At 39.0% G+C, this 16,123-nt stretch overlaps 1 protein-coding gene across 1 annotated transcript in view; it reads left to right on the plus strand.

The window, feature by feature from the left end:
- Positions 1-16,123, plus strand: part of Chn2 (chimerin 2) — a 299,931-nt gene that overhangs the window by 247,399 nt on the left and 36,409 nt on the right. The window lies entirely within an intron of this gene.

A 16,123-nucleotide genomic window follows, 5' to 3' on the forward strand; every position in this document is an offset into this window, starting at 1 on the left:
TGGCTTATTCTTAGAAGTGTGGCATTTACATTAAAACTCTTCAGAGAAATCACAGGAGCAAGAAGCGTCATCTGCTTTTCACTTCCAGAAGGCTATTTCCCGAATGCAGCAGCACATGGATCCCAGGACCAAAGCCACTAGATATATTGACACCCCAGGACCCATACAAACTGCAACCTAACCCTCACTTTGTTTTTCCTTTTCTTCTTCTGATATCATAAAAATATTTCAATCTGTTTTTTTCAGCATTGATACGTTGGTTTTTGCAGCATTCATACATCTTTAATACAACTCCCTATTCATCTACCAAATGCCTTTAAAGAACTCCCATTGTGAGTTCATGTCTTCTTAACTCTCTAGTGATTCAGATCAGATTAAAATCACCATGTGTTTAGGAATTCTGACAGGTCAGTAAGGAAATTTCATAACATATAAAGCAAAGGTAGCCTTAGTTAAACTCATCACTTTCTAAAACCAGGCCTTATTTTGAAAATGGTGTAATCAGGAAAGTTAGTTTATTCATTAAATTATATACGCATGAACATTTGCGGGATGATGGCAAACACAGGTCTAGAGCAACATCCGACTTATAACTTAAGTTGGACCTTTAGTCCACTCTGAGGGACCTACTGCTGCCCACATTTCACATTTGTGAAAATGAGGCACAAGGAAGTTAAAGCAGGAATTTTAGCTCAGACAGCCTGGTGGCCAGAGTCTTCAGTGTTAAGGAATTCCCAACAAACAATACCTGAGATCAATTTTTAGAGATCAGTTGCCATTTCTATGACCATGGGCTGATAAACACACAGAATTTTCCACTGAAATAGCACAAGACCCATTATAGGGCTGCCTTCTTACCAATTCTTCAGGAGATCCTTGGAAACATTTTGCTATGGACAAAATTTTTTTAATGGAGCCATGTTATTATATAATAAGACTAAATTTTTTTAAATGAAGTATAAAACTTGGAGTTATTTAAAATGCTTCCAACACAAGTCATTTTGAAATGCTACAAAAACTAATATTCTCACAACTATATTTTATAGATTAACAGCAATTTTCTGGATAAATTTAATTGGAGAAAATCAATGCTATAGGAATATGATAATACTCATTCTTTCATCTCCTGACTGTTACTTACAAGTAACATATGGTTAAAACACCATGAGAGAGTGTTTTTATTTTAAAACTTTTTTGGTTTTGGGATCAAGGGGAAAAAGGGCAAACTATTAAAATGACCCAAGGGACATGATGTTTTTAAAGGCATCAATTTGTGACCACTAAAGGGAAGGGCAGGAAGAAGCTGCCAGAGCAGCTCTGGGAGTCCCAGAGTTGCAGAGATGCAGGGACTGAAGGTGCACCAAGCCTCTTGTCCTAACCTGAGCATTTCTCACTTTTTATGTGCACTCCACTTTACAAAATTCACTGTCAACATAACGCAAAGATAAGAGCAATTCCTCCTGGGTGCACTATGTTTTCATGTAAGTAGCATCCCTGACATTTCATATCTCCTCTCCCCAAATCCCATGAGTTCTCTCTCCACAACATTTAGCTTTACCTAGGAGGAGCTTTGGGGTGGGCAGGCTGCATGTCATGTAGTGGAGTACCCAGCCACTGCTGCAGGCAAGCCCGCCCCTGCCCATTGGTCCACCTCTCCCTTCCCTGCATGTGAGATTATGGAGATAAAGCCATAGAACACTCTCGAGTCTTCAGTGCTTTGCCAGAGTGTCTTCAACAGCTGCAACCCACTCTCCCCACACACTTCATGGAGGGGCCTGAAGACTAGGAAAAGGATTCCTCTGGCCAAGGAAACCAGCTCAAAGTGAATCAAGTCTACGCTGGCTCAAGGGGAGAAACTCCATCTACCCTAGGTCAAGGAGAGCAAGTCTCCATTTACATTGGTTCAAGATAAGTGAATTCTCATCCACACTGGCTCAAGGTGAGCTAGTAATTGGGAGAGGAGGGCACAGTGGTCCAGGCCTTGGAGAGGATGGCAGCTGGGCTCTGGCCTTTGCCCTGAGGCCTCCCGCTTAAAAACAAAAAACACTGCCATTTTTTTTAATCTTTGAAACAGCAATTTTATTATACAATTTGTGAAAAACAGAAATTAAGAACAAATTTCTCCCAAAGCATGGGAGAAAGGACAAACAGCAGGGCAGGGGGAAGTGTCCCAGGGAAGAGTCTCTATGAGGGGTCTTCGCAGGTGGGGGCAGAGGAGACTCCTGGTGGATCCAGAGGCTCCTGCCTAGAATCCACACGGAGAAGCCTGAGCCAGTCGGCGCTCCTCAGGGTCTGCTGGCTGTCCCTTGGTTCTGTAGGCCTTGGCTCGGCATTTCCACTGGAGCCACTCTGTCCCTCACTGCCGACCCACCAAAGCAGGGTGCACAGCAGAGCTGACAAGACAGGTGGGGATCCTCCTCCTCACCCTCTTCCCACCCTGATGTGGTCCTGGGATTGTCCTGTGGAGGTACCTCAGGAGGATGAGCTGCCGTCTTCTGCAACCCTTTTGGGGTCTGGCCTGCTGGACACAGGGTCATGCTGGGAGATTAGCCTGGGAGGGGATGGGTCCACATGGAAAAAGTGGAGAAAAATGAAAGGCACACTGGCACTGCCACCACCCTTCTGCTGGGTCTGCTTGGCCTCCTCAGGCTGCTGCTGCTTACAGGGCAAAGGAAGGGCAGGCTCACTGGAACACTTCTTGGGGCAGACCCTGGGAGAATCCACAGAGCGGGGGAGGCCCAACCACCCTATGACGCATCAGCAAATTCATGACAACTATAAAACCTAGTGCTGCTATTGTTTTCTCCAGATGAGAGAACAATGTATCAAAATATCCCAATTTTATTATATGGTATTGAGTAAATAATGTATATAATACTGTTACATCAGTAATTGAGGGAGTTGGGTTGGAGCAACTGCATTTGTACATTATTGAAATCATATTGCTATAGATTTGCATCAGAGAGGCATCTCTTTCTCATGTTGAATGGAACCCCCATGGAACTTCAAAGAAATACCCAATATGAGAGGTAAGGGAATTAAATGTTTCACTACAGTCATGAACTAAATAGGAGGGAAGATAATCATGTAATGAAGCAAGTCACACTGAATCAAGCTTGCGTTGCCCTTTTTATAGGCACACAAACCACACTGGATCATGGGCCCTGCCCTGATCTCCATATAAGGACACAATGCAAGCTGAACCAAGGTTTCTAACTTGATCTTTCTATAAGGACGTAAAATGCACTAAACCATGAGCTTACCCTAGTATTTTATGACACCACCTCAGGTAATTATACCATAATAATGCCATTTCTGAAAAAAAAGGTATTAATCCTATGTGTGCAGTTATAATCTAAATATATCTTTTGGGTGATAGGATTTAATCTACAGTATTCCCTATGCCTATTGTTCTGAGAGTTTTTATCAATAGGTGTTGAATTTGTCATCTGATTTTTCTCCATTAATCCATATAATCATATGACTTCCTTGGCTTGTCAATAAAGTACATTATATAGGGATATTTATGTCTATATTCTTGATTCATTTTGGTCTGCGAATTTTAGTTTTCCTTTATTGTTTTATTTTGGCACCATCTTTTTGGTTTAATGATCTATTTTCATATTAGAAACTTTATTTCTTTAATGGTCCTTGAACCATCTAAATGGTTATGGTCTTGTAGTAGTCTATGCTTTTCCAGAAATTGGTCATTTTCATCTACATTGTAGAGTTTATACATTGTCATTGATCTTATTCTTTATCTTTTTTTTCCCTTGTATAGTTTATACATTGTCATTGATTTTACTCCTTATCTTTTTTTTGCCTTGTGCTGGTTTTAGGTTTATTTCAATCATCATTTATAGTTTCTGGAAGTAGAAATTTAGATTATTGATTTAAGAAATTTCTTCTTAGCTAATAAGTATTTAATGCTATAAATCTGTCTCTAAGCATATTTTTGTTGCATCCACAAATTTTGATATGTTGTATTTTCATTTTTGTTTAGTTCTAGATATTTTCTCAACTTTTTCTTTCAATAGACACAGCATATCAGAAAGAACTCCAAAAGAGAAAAATATCCTCTTAATTTACCCATATAGTTGGTATTTTCTTGCTTTCTATGTATCCCTGATACCCAATTTTCCTTCCAGTATCATTTTCTTTCTATCTGAAGGATCAGCAATTATTTTTTTGAACATGTATGCTGGCTCTTAGCTTTTCTTCATATGAAAATATATTTTTCTTTCCTTTCTGAAGAATTTTTTTTCTAATTATAAAATGTTGCTTTTACTATGCTTTTTCTTCATTCACTTTAAGATATTATTTCACTTCCTTCTTATTAAAATATTCAGTGATCTAAAAGAAGATCTAAAAAATGCATTAAGAGATAAAAGGCCATTTTGATGAAGAAATAGAAATATTTAAAAGAAACCAATCAGAATTCCTGGAAATGAAAGACACAATGAAAAATTAATTAAAAATTCCCTTGAAAGCATCACCAATAGATTAGATTGCCTAGAAAATAGAACTTCATCCCTTGAAAAAAGAAGTTTAGGCCTGGAAGAAAGGGCACACAAACTGACTACACAGTTTTCAATATCGAGAAAAACTAATAAAGCGTAATCAAAAAACACAAGAACTCTGGGACAAAATTGTGAGTCATTGGTATAGAAGAGAATATGGAGATACAGACTAAAGGCATTAAGAACAATTTCACTGTGATAGTAAGAGAAAACTTTCCCTCTATCAGAAATGAGATAGACATTCACATGCAGGATGCATACAAGACCCCAAATAAACCAGATCAGAAAAGAAGTTCTCCAAGACACATCACAATCAAAATGCCTAACATAGAAAATAAGGAAAGAATATTAAAAGAGAGAAGCATCGTGTCTCACATAGAGGCAAACCAGTAAGTCTCACCTATGACTTCTCAACTCAGATCCTACAATCTAGGAGGGCCTGAAATAAGATACTCTATGCTCTAAAAGAAAACAATTGCCAAACAAGATTGCTATACCCAGCAAAACTCTCTTTCAATTTAATGGAGAAATAAAAACTTTCCATGACAAGAAAAAACTAAAAGAATTCATGACCATCAATCCAGCACTACAAAGAATATTCAAAGATAAACTGCACACAGAGGAACTCAAAGACAAATCTCAAAGCTCCAAAATAGATGAAGATCAATAGAAGAGTAATCAACCAAATGAGAATCAAGACAGAATTAAGTGTAATGAAAAATAAAAATGGCAGGAAACCACAAACCCATATTCATAATAATGCTGAATATAAATGGTCTCAATTCTCCAATTAAAATATATAGATTAGCAGAGTGGATCAGAAAAGATCCAACTATATGTTGTTTACAAGACACTCACGCTGAAGGTAAAGGAATAGGAAAAAAAAATCTATGAAATGGAGTCTGAAAACAAGCAGGGGTAACTATTCTCATGTCTGACAAAGCATATTTCAAGCAAAACTTAATCAGAAGAGACAAAGAAGGTCACTACATCCTGGTAAAGGGGATATATACCACAATGTCAGTGTACCTATTCATTAAAAAAAAAAATTCCTTGACATTAAATCTCAGATACACCCCAATACAATAATACTGGGTGATTTCAACAAACTCTTATCAACAATAGACAAGTCATAAAAGCAAAAAATCAATAAATATATTTCCAACCTTACCAGACATGATGGCACACACATACCTTAATCCCAGTGGCTCAGGTGGCTGAGGCAGGAGGATTGTGAGTTCAAAGCCAGTCTCAGCAACTTAAGCCCTTAGAAACTCAGCAAGACCCTGTTTCTAAATAAAATATTTAAAAGGGTAGAGATATGGCTCAGTGGTAAAGTACCCCTGGGTTCAATCCCTGGTACCAAAAAAAAAAAAAAGATATTTCCAATCTAAATAATACTATAAATCAAAGGGACCTAACAGACACCTACAAATAGACCATATTCTAGGTCATAATGTAAGTCTTAGCAAATACAAAAAATTGATATAATCCCATGTCCTATCAGATCAAGAGTAAATGAAACTAGAAATCAACATCAAGAAACATGATAGAAATCACATAAATACATGGAGATTAAACAATACTCTTTTAAATGAAGAATGTATCATAGGGAAAATGAGAGAAGAAATCAAGAAATTCTTAGAACCAGGTAAGAACAAAGACTAAACATATCAAAATCTCTGGGACGGTATGAAAGCAGTTCTAAGAGGAAAATTTATAGCATTGAGTACCCACATTAAAAAAGATCCTAAAGAAATAAGCATATGCTTCATGTCAAGGCCTTAGAAAACTAATAGCAAATTAACTGCCAAATAAGCAAAAGGCAGAAAACAATAAAGATCAGAATGAAAATTAATGAATTAGAGAATAAAAATTACATAAGATCAATACAACACAAAGTTGGTTTTTCAAAAGATAAATAAGATTGATAAACCCTTAACCAAACTAACCAAAAGAGAGAGCAATAAGATACAAATCAACAAAATTAGAGATTAAAAAAAGAGATAGAGCCACAGATATTTCTGAAATACAATTGTTAGAAAATAATTTGAAAACTTATAGTCCAATAAATTAGAAAATCTAGAAGACATGGACAAATTTCTAGACATATATGACCTGCCCAAATTGAACCAGGAAGATATAGAAAACCTAAACAGATCAATATCAAATAATGAAACTGAAACAGCAATTAAAAGCCTTCCAACAACAACAAAAAGCCCAGAACTAGTTGGATTTTCAGCAGAGTTATATCAAACCTTTAAAGAAGAGTTAACACCAGTCTTTCTCAAATTATTCCATAAAATTGAAAGGGAGGAAACACTCCTAAATACATTCTATGAAGCCAGTATAAAGATGATAGAAAACCAAAGATTAAATCAAGGAAAGAAAACTATAGACTAATATCCTGATGAACATATATATACAACAATCCTTAATAAGTTACTAGCAAACCACGTTCAAAACTACATCAAGAAGATAATACACCATGATCAAGTGGGCTTCATGTCACTGATGCAAGGTTGTTTCAACATATGCAAATCAATAAATGTAATTCACCACTTAAACAGAATTAAGGACAAGAATCATATGATCATCATCTCAACAGATACATAAAAGGCCTTTGATAAAATCAAACACCCGTTCATATTAAAAGCATCAGAGAAATCAGGGATAGAAGGAACTCTCCTCAACATTATAAGGCTATGTATGACAAACCCAAACTCCATATAATACTGCATGGAGAAAAACTGAAAGCATTTCCTCTAAAATCAGGAATGAGATGAAAATGTTCACTCTCACCACTTCTATTCAATACAGTTCTCAAAACTTTAGCCAGTAGAATCATGTAAGACAAGGAAAACAAAGGGATACAATAGGGAAAGAAGAGGTTAAACTCTCTCTGCTGTTAACATGTCCCTATAAATTCCAAAAACTCCATCAGAAGACTTCGAGAGCTGACAAATGAATTCAGTAAAGTAGCATGAAGCAAGATCAACACTCATAAATCAATAGCTCCCCTATACTCTAACAGTGATTCTGCTGAGAAAGAAATCAGAAAACCCATTCCTTTTACAATAACCTCAAATAAATAAATCCTTGGAAATTAATTAAACCAAGGAGGTGAAAGAGCTCTACAAGGAAAATTATAGAAAACTAAAGAAAGAAATTGAAGAAGACCTTAGAAGATGGCAAAATCCCTCATGCTTTTGAATAGGTAGAATTAATATTGTCAAAATGGCCATATTACTAAAAGCAATATATGGATCCAATGCAATCCCAACAAAAATACTAATGGCATTCTTCACAGAACTAGAAAGAAAAACAGTTGTAAAATTCACTTGGAAGAATAAGAGATCCAAAATAGTCAAAGCAATCCTGAGCAAGAAGAGTGATGCTGGGGACAACACAATACCCGATCTCAAATCATAGTACAGAGAGCTACAGTAACAAAAACTGCATGACATTGGCATCAAAATAGACATGAAGAACAATGGCATAGAAGAAAGAGACAAACCCACATGCTTACAGCCATCTGATACTTGACAAAGGTGCCAAAAATAAATGTGGAGAAAAGATAGCCTTTTAAACAAATGGTGCAGGGAAAACTGGATATCCAATGTAGAAGAATGAAATTAGATCCTCATCTCTCACCCTGCACAGAAGTCAAATCAAAATGGATCAAAGACTTGGGAATTAGACCAGAAACCTTGCAATAAATGGGCAAAAACTAAACAGACATTTCTCAAAAGAACAATCACAAATTGCTAACAAATATATGAAAAAATGTTCAAAATCTCTAGAAATCTGGGAAATGCAAATCAAGCCAACACTAAGCTTTCATCTCATTTAGGCATGAGGCAGGTCAACCATTTATATGTGATGATTAGATGAGCTCAAATAAAACCAGAATGGCAATTATCAAGATTACAAATAATAATAAATGCTGATGAGGATGTGGGGAAAAGGTACACTCATACATTGTTGGTGGGATTGTAAATTAGGGCAACCACTCTGGAAAGCAGTATGGAGATCCCTTTTAAAAATAGGAATGGAGCCACCCTATGACCCAGCTATCCTACTCCATTGTGTTTATCCAAAAGAACTAAAATCAGCATACTATAGCAATAGAGCCACTTCCATGTTTATAGCAACATAATTCACAACAGTCAAATTATGGAACCAGCCCAGTTGCCTAATAGATCAAGAAAATATTAAACACACACACACACACACACACACACACACAATGGAGTTTTACTCAGCCATAAAGAAGAATGAAATTATGGTGTTTGCTGGCAAATGAATGGCAGTGGAGAATATAATAATCAGAATAAGCCAGACTCAGAAAATCAAGGCTCTAATGTTTTATATGTAGAAACTAGAACAAAATAAAGGAAAGAAGGTAGTGGGTAGATATTAAATAAATATATAGGGAAGATCAGTGGAGTAGGTGGCAAATGAGAAGGAGAGAGGAAGGATGGGAAAGGGGAGGAAATATGGAAAAAAATTAACAAAATCATGTTTATGGATACATAAATGTAGCAAAGGGAATTTTGCCTTTATGTATATGTAGAAAGTTCCTATCAAAAATAAATAAATATAGAAGCAAAAGGAAGATCAATTGAGTAAGGAAGGAGAATAGAGGAGGGAGGAGGAGAGGGCAAGGGGGCATGGGGATTGAAATCAAATTTCATGTATGTATGAACCCAACTTATGTATAACTATAGTACTCTCATTAAAAAAAGAAAAAGAAAATCGGCTAATACTTTGAAAGTTCTCATTTAAGGAAATGGATCACTCCAGGCTCATGTGAAACTTTGATACAACAATAGCACCTAAAAACCAAACAACAAAAAAACCAGCCACTGCATGTTGAAGTGTGTGCGACACCTAATGCAACCTCATGTTTCGTCTTTGTTCTACTTTTACATAGCCTGTGAGGAACATCAGTAGTTAGTCAAAGTGGTGACATCAGTCTCAGCAAGACAGCTGGAGAAATTATATAGTAAGATGGGAATGACAGCATCAAGCCATCAATTAACCCAAGTAACATCAGATTATTTACCTGCTCCAAACAAGGTACCCTGCCACCTGGGGTCAATGCTGGCTGCTTTGAATGAAGTGAGGCAAGTTCTGGGAGGGCCAGTTCACACAAACACCAACAGATTAGAGACCTCCCCTCCTGACCTACCTTGGTACTTTTGAGTCCCTCATCCTGAGGATGGCCATCTGTCTCTGAACAACAATCAGGCAGCAGCTGGGCGTGTCCAGCCATTGAAGACAAAGTCCTCTTTACTTCAGACCAGAGTGTACCAAGTTTAGAGGTCAGCAACTGTTTTAGGCATGAGGCAGGTCAACCATTTATATGTGATGTTTAGATGAGCTCAAATAAAACCACAATTATACTTCTCTAACTAGCACAGGGGCAGGAAAGATAGCAGGCCCCCACCCTGGCCTTTCCTGTTTCTTCAGAAGTCATGGGAATGAGTTTGCAATTGAGTCATATGTCTTTGTTGGCCTACTCCTCTTTCAGGCCCCAAAACCACAAGCAAAGGAGAGAGGAGACACTCACAGGGCAGTTCTCAGGGAGAAGAAAAAAGATTTACCTGGTACTAAGAGAAAGTGTTCAGCACACACGGAATCAATCAGGCTGGGTTCAACGGGTCTGAGGTAGAACTTGAGCATTTTGGGGAAGGTCTTTTTTCTCCAGGTGATGCTCTTATCAGGAAAATGTGCATCCACAGGTTCAGTAGAAAACATAAAACAGGGGTCCTCCAAGACATCCCAGGACCAGCAACATCAGCATCACTGAGAATGCATTAGAAATGCACAGGCCTGGCCTCACACAGAAGCAGGAATTCTGGGGCGAGGTGCAGCAACCCAGCCCTCCAGGAGACTCCAAAGCCTGCCCAAGTGTGAGGAGCACTAGAGGACCTCAGGCAGGAGCTCTGGGTCTGTATCTGCCTCTGGATCCAGTTACTCAATAGCTCTGTGATGAGGGGCAAATCATCAAACTCCTCTGACCCTCATCAGCTTCTCCCATAAAAAGAAGAGGAAAGATTCAGTGAACTCAAAGCTGACTTTGGACATTAAAATTTCATCATCTAAGAAAGTTTTTATACTGTACTTCAAAAGTATTTTTATATAACAGAACTAGAAAATAATCACTCTAGCAAACTCCAAAAATGCAGAAAAAAAGATACAAGAAAATAGAGGTCAGTGAAGATTTCTCCACCCAGAGATAATTGTTGCTTATCTTTAGCAGTTTGGTATAGGGGACACATTTTGGTGTTCTGATATATTCTGTGTGCATCTACTTACAAAATGGGGAATCAGACCATGCATGGTTCAGTAGCCAGTTTCTCACCTAATATTATGTCGGGATAAATTCTGTCACCATTAGATATTATTTAAATCATCTGGATTATTGTTTACCTGGTATCTTTTTATGTTTATGCCATAATTTATGTGGCCTTTCCCCTATATTGAATGTTTTGGCTTTTTCTCACTTCTTGATATTGTTTTGATTAACATTACCATTTTCTCTGCATTTGTCTATTTAAATTCTTATCTCAAGACCTGCTTAAGAAATCCTAGAAATAGAATCATTGGCTTAGTACACATGAATGTTTTTGAGTCTGGGATTTTTGTTATTGTTGTTGCTGTTGTCACAGTGCTGGGGACTGGATCCCAGAGTCTCATGCACTCAGGCAAGCACAATACCACGGAGCTACATCTCCAGCCATTTTTTTTAATTTGTTCTCTTTAGATATTCATGACAGTAATGTGTGTGTTAAAAATTATACATACATGGAGTATAATTTCCATTCTTGTGGTTGTACATGATGTGGAGTTTCACTGGTCATGTACTCATATATGGACATAGGAAAGTTCTATCTTATTTATTCTACTGTCTTTCCTATATCCACCCCCCTTTGCCATCATTCCCCTTTGTCTAATCCAATGAACTTCTTTTCCCCACCTTTATTGTGTGTTAGCATCCACATATTAGAGAGAACATTCAGCCTTTGGGTTTTTGCATGGTCAGCCCTTTTAAAAATTTTTATTTTGAAACAGGGTCTCACTAAGTTTCCCAGGCTAGCCTTGAACTTGCAATTCTCCTGTCTCAGCCTCCCAAGTAGCTGGAATTACAGGTCTGAGCCAAGAGTGTTTTGATACATCACCAACTTTATTTTTTCCCCCAAACACAACCCAGTTCACACAAACACCAACAGATTAGAGACCTCCCCTCCAGACCCCCTCTCCAGCATGAGTGGTATTGATTTTCATTTCACATGCTGGTAAGAGGCAGCAGAAGCCTCAGTGGCAGGGTAGTAGTTGTCATTAGGATAATAGCTGGGGTTGTCAACTCCTAAGGGAGATTCAGACTCAAGACAGAGCCATGTATTGGGCCCGGGAGCCCAAAGACTGGTTAGAGTAGTAAGAGAGACTGTCCAAGGACTGAGGATGGCATTTTCAATAAGCCCTCCTTAAAATGTAGCATCGGAATGTCCTTGAGATCTATGGAAGAACTGTAGACTTGTGGTAAATTGTCTTCTCTAGATCTTGATACTAAGAAGGCAGATGGTTTGATCCCTGGAGGACCAGAGCTGGGCCTGTCTGAAGGTAGGTGGGGAGAAACCCGGGAAGTAGATGAACTCCTAAGGTCCCGTGGTTTAGGATGCTAGATTATTATAGTCAGAGCTGGGGGACGGGAATCCTCCTCCTCCTGCCATCCCACGTCCCTGGGTGCTCCACAGGTACACAGGCACCCAACAGGGCTTCTCTTCCAGGATCTTCTTGCTCACTGACCTTTCCTCCTTGTCTTTGTCTGACAACCTTTCATTGCCTTCTTGTTACCTGGTTCCTTCCTGGACCCAGGATCATAGAGAAAAGGAGAACAGTGAGTAGAATCCTGACCTTTATTCATATGTGGGGGTGGGGAGAAGGAAAGGGAAGTGGTGAGCTTATTTCATCATTTATTTATAGCCTCCCCTGTTTCCCACATGGGTATGGGGAGGACAGAAGTCCCCTTTTTGGAAACCAGTCCACAGAGCAGCAGCCCTCCTAGTTATCAGGCCAGGAGTAGGAGAAAGAATCATTCTGGCATTTGTCTGTTGGATATTTTTAAATGTGAGCATTATTGGGATGAGAGACAGTTTTAGACTGGTGGACAAAGGCATAGCTTTATGGTTTACCCAAAAGAATTGAAAACAAGTGCTCAATAAAACTTGTACCATAGTGTTCTTAGCTGCACTATTCATAATAGCCACAAAGTGAAAACAATCCAAATGCCTATCAACAGATGAATAGATCAACAAACTGTGGTATACCTATCAGTGGGCAGTTACGTGTTGCAATAAAGAGGAATGAGATCCTGATGTATGCTACAACATGAAAGATCCTGGAAAACATTATGCAGAAGGAAAGAAGGCAGACAGAAGGCCCTAGATTGTATGATTTCCTTTATGTGAGATTTTTGGAACAAGAAAATTTACAGAGAGAGAAAGCTCACAGGTGGATGCCCAGGGATGCAGGGAGAAATGACTGGGGGAGTGACTGCTGATGAGCACAGGGTTCATTTTGGAGTGATGAAAAGTTCTGGAACTAGATAGTAGTCATGTTGCAGAAAATTGTGAATAGACTGAACGCCACTGAATTATACTCTTTAACATGGCTATAATGATAAACTTTGTTATGAGTACCTTACCACCAAAAAAATTAAAGAAATTTTTTTTTCTCAGGGGTGGGGGACATAGACATAGTTGTTCCTAGGTTCTATCACGTGCCAACTGTGTGACCTTAGACAAGTTACTTAAACTCTCAGTTCTCTTTTCCTCATCTGTAAAATGGAGATAATTATAACAGAACCTACCTTGTAGGGTTATAAATTTTCAGTGAGTTGAAATAGGCAAAGAGCACAGTACCTCTAGTAAACATGCTGTAGAGACTTGTATTTGGCAATGTCTGCAGATCTTCCACTGTGATCACAGCAGGGATTGAGGGTGGGACAGTTGTACTGGCATCTAGTGAGTAGTGGCAAGGGCTGCCACTGAACACCTTAGGATGCACAGGGCAGCCCTCACAACAAAGAATTGCCCAGCCCCAAATGTCAGCAGTTCCAAGGAGAATCCCTGATTTAAACACGTCATGTAGGGAGATGTGCTTCGTCTCATGAATGTATAGATGAAAATAGGTCAGGTGGAAAATTCTGTTAGGAAAAGACTGTCAGCAAAAGTACTCACTGTCTACTGTGTCTAGAGAATGCATTCAACAACATAGAAGATGTAAAGGGAGCCAAGGAGCCGTCCTCAGGTACCTAGATAAAGAAGGGCTCTGTGTAAGCATGCTCTCCAAGAAGGAAGTTTTCACCAAGAGGCTGTTGTTATAATTTTCCTTTAGTAAGAGGGTGACCTGAGGTCATCCACACTATTCATAATCATGCTTGTTCCAATGGAACACTCCAGTCCCTGTAGAGAAGGATCTTAAGGGAGCAGTGTGTGGTTCCTTCGCATGTCTGAATGGTCTTGTGTGTGAGTCAATCCCATTGAACAAATATCTGAAAAAGAAATCACTGTCACAAATAGGAATAAAAATTATTCATTATAAATAAAGACATAGACATAAAAGAAATATTAAAATTTGTATTCAACCATCCATATACCAAAAGAAGAAGGAGTCCCTGTCTGCTCAGTTTTCAAAGACCTACAGTTTATCAGATTCTGAAACTGTATATTCATGAGATTAGCCTAGTTGGATTGCAGAATTTGTTCTTACCCAACATGGTTGGCTGGCTAGCCATCCAAAGGTTTCTCTCTTGGTTTGCTAGCAGTGAAGGTTTGGAAAAGAATCCTTATTTCTTGTCTCCAGCTTTTTACCGTTAGGCCAAGCATTGGAAAACTTGCAAATGTATGTCAAGCCTCTGTCAGAGACAGTTGTTCTTGGGGAGTGGACACTAGGAAAGAGGAAAAAGGGGTCTGGTGGAACCCTTCGGGAAGGCAGACCCCTGGAGGTTCAGGACCTTAGAAGCTGAGGCACGGGGAAGCCAAGATGGTGGGTGGGACACCCCATGCCATCAGACACCTTGATCTGCCATCCTCCACAGCTCTGGCTTCCTGGATGCATAAGGGTTTTCCAGCACCTTATATTTATCCAGTGTCTGCCATGGCAAGGGCTCTTATTTGACATTGTTGCCTAATCAGGGGAAACAAAGGCAGATGAGGCAGAGGCATGACACAAAGGGCTCTCAGTGTGACAGGGGAAAAGACCAGTTATAAATCACTGCCACACAAGACATGGACAGCACAATCAGAAAAAAAAAAAATGGATAAATTTTTTTCTCTAACTATGGGATTTCAGAGAACCATTTTTACTCCAGTGGAGGAATTTGGAAAAGTCCCTTTGGAGAGGGAGGCATTTGAATTAGAATGTGAATATTGGTGAAAATGTAGACATGTTGAAATGATCCTGGAATATGATAAAGGACAGAGCAAGCTTCCAGGGTAAGAAGTTGAGAATATCAGAAAAGAGATTTTGTTGGATTTGTGTAAGGAAATAAGATGAGCTGGATATATTGGAACCAGCTCATGAAAACCCTGCAATGCAGGATGCCTTTAATCCACAGAGAAGCCCTGGAATTTTATGAGCAGATGGGGAGGGCTGAGTGGATTCAGCGGTGCTGTGCAGCTGTGTGTAAGGTAGACTGGAATGATAACCGGGGTCTGAGTTATTGTGGGGTAAGAAAGGTAAAAGGGGGGTAGACGTGACCACTATTTTACATGAAGCCTCTGGCAGGGTGTGGTGACAGGACGTGGCAGGCAGCAGATCGCTAAGCTCAGGCAGCCAGGCACAGTGTTTAGGAGTTTGGATGCTGGATACAAATGCTTGGTCTTCTAGTCCTGGCTCTGTCACTGCATATCTTTGACAGATTACTTTTTTTTTTTAACCTCTCAATGCCTCAATCTCTTCATCCATCAAATGGGGATAAAAATCTTACTCCTCATACCCATGTGCCAAAGATTAAATGAGTAAGTGTGTGTAATACATTGTAAGCATCATCTGGCACAGCCGGAGTTACCATGCTCAATATAAAAAAGTGGCTCTTATTATTATTGAAGGTAACAGAATGGGAGAATGAACTTCTGAACCCAGTTGAAATGATGGTGAAATATGGAAGTAGAGAATTACACAAGGAAAGGATCACTGTTTTGTGATCTTTCCACAAGGCTACTTGGGGAACTCTGCTGACACGTGGGACCACATCTCATTAGAGGGCAGGATGAAATTTGTGGACTGTCCATCTCCATAATGATTCAGACATCTGCATTCTTCTGACTTTCTAAGTTTCCAAAGTCCTGATTTTGCTGTCTGGCATGAGCAGGGTTAAAGTTCACCAATCAATCAGGAATACACTCAAGACATGACAATTTCCTCACTTCTAGTAACAATGAGCCCCAGAACCAACAACTATGGTCTCACAGGAAGCCATCAAATAGATGATCCTTTTAAGAGCATACAGGACTTTTGGAGAGACTGTGACACCAACAGACTGAGCATTGAGGTTGTTTTATTCAAAAGAAAAAAACTGTGATGTTTTGGTT

The sequence above is a fragment of the Marmota flaviventris genome, chromosome 1, assembly GCF_047511675.1.
Source record: "Marmota flaviventris isolate mMarFla1 chromosome 1, mMarFla1.hap1, whole genome shotgun sequence".
In the NCBI taxonomy this organism is placed as follows: Eukaryota; Metazoa; Chordata; class Mammalia; order Rodentia; family Sciuridae; genus Marmota; species Marmota flaviventris.